This window comes from Arachis ipaensis, chromosome B08 (assembly GCF_000816755.2).
Source record: "Arachis ipaensis cultivar K30076 chromosome B08, Araip1.1, whole genome shotgun sequence".
Taxonomy (NCBI): Eukaryota; Viridiplantae; Streptophyta; class Magnoliopsida; order Fabales; family Fabaceae; genus Arachis; species Arachis ipaensis.
The window spans coordinates 124,423,784-124,425,950 of NC_029792.2; positions in this window are offsets into that span (position 1 = coordinate 124,423,784).

Consider the following 2,167-nt stretch of genomic DNA (forward strand, 5'->3'; position numbering starts at 1 on the left):
GTTTTATGTAATGGTAGGTGTTTGCCTAGTATATTGTGATTTTAAACGTACTATTTTTTTACCTTTTTTTTTTTTTTTGAGTCAAATTTCTTCAGCATATGATACAAATTTTTTTTTTTGGACTTCACATTTACTCAGCTTATAAATTATAATGCAAAATAAATGAATTAAAAAGATTAAGATCCGCGTACTCTCTAATAAAGTTCATAATACCCCGATCTTATAAAGGGAACCCAACTATGCCAATTTTTATTATTTTTTGTAAGAGACTAAGAGTAGCCTAAGCCACAACCAAGTCATAATTCCACTTTTCTCATTCCTCAAATTTTGCACCCAGTTATAACACGTGTCAAACAAAAAATAATCTTTATAAATTTAGTGAAATATAAGGTAAAGAGCAAAATTTAAAGATGTGCTTAGGTGGTAAAATTTAAACCACACATTCTAAAACCACACTTTTTTACTTAAAATCGTAACTCTTCACAAAAGCGTCACTTAATGGAAAAAAGTAAATTAGAAGATTTAAGAGAAGAAATAATTAAGTTATCAAAATTAATAGATCAAAAATTAATGATTTTAACTAATGTTAACTGTAATGACACTGAATTCTTAAAATCAATACAAAATTATTTTTCTCAAAATCTCTATTTTACTATAAGTTTTATTGAAGGACTTCAAAAACCTGAAAAAACTTATTTTTCACATGGAATTTCTAAAAAATGTTACCATGGAAATGATTCACCACATTTTTATCATACCTTTAACCCACAATTAAATTCTATAGTAGACATGCTTGAAGAAATATTAGTATCTATAAAATTTCAAAGAAATAAGGAAAAAGAGAATCCCAAAGAAGAAAAATTTCACAATATAATCAACATAACAGATTTAAAAGTAAAACCACCACTAAAATTATGAATATTGAAGAAAAATTAGAAGAAGTTACAATGCTTTTTAAACAATTAAAGATGGCTCAAGAAAATAATATTATGGAACAATGATTTCAAATAGAAGACGAATTAGTAAACCCTGAAAATATAGAAAATGAAGAACACATCCTAGATTATTCAAGTGACGAAGAACCAGCAATTCCAATACAAGTAAAAAATGAAGCTGGAACATCTAAGGATAATCAATCTCAATTTAAATGGAAACAGGTTTTGACAATTATGCTTTTAAAAAAGGGTTTATAAATAAAGATTCAAAATATACAAAAATACCATCAAAATACGTTCCTAAAATCCAGGAAATGGAAGGAGATAGAATGCTCGATTTAGACTGTAAAAAGAATGAAAAAGAAATTTTCGAAAATTGGTTGAATTCCTTTTTATTAGAAGCTTTTACTAATCCAAAGCTTAGTGAATTGTCTGGAAGAGATATTTGGAATTACATAGGGTTTCATACTAAAGGAACTATAAGAGATTATATAACATCAGTAGAAAATCAAATAATAGAAGATTTAACAACAAAAACAACAGTTTATGATAAGATATTATATATAATGATGATTCTATATAAAGAATTTTTTGGAAAAAATATTATAGATCATAGACAAGAAGTCTATAATAAAGAATATCAAGAAGCAAAAAACCATTTAGCTAATATTCAGATATATGATCTATGTAATGTGGAATCCTATATATGTGAATATAGAATACATTATTACAAATTAAAAGAAGAAGATAAAAATCATTATCTTAGTATGTATATAACAAAACTTCCATATCCTGCTAATGAATTTATAATGGGAAGATTTATAAGAGAAATAAACAGAGGGACAATTGAAAATAATTTTGGTGGAGCAACCTCCGCAATAAGAGAGGAAATAAAAGAACGTTGTATGCAAGAAGCAACTCAAAAAAGATTTGCAAATATAATTAGAATTTGCTGTCAAGATAATGAAGAGATACCTCAAAAATATGGTCTTAATAAAAATTTTTCAAAGAAAAAGAAAATATCAATTTAGAAAAAGAAAATACTATCCAAATTGGAGAAAAAAGAGATATTTTAGAAAGGAAAATAATAATAAAAATAAAAGACAAAGAAATAACTATTGCCCGAATAAAAAAGAAAATTGTAAATGTTGGTATTGCCAAGAAGAAGGACACTATGCAAATGAATGTCCGAAAAAGAAGGATAAAAAGGATCTTACTAAACAAATAGAAAT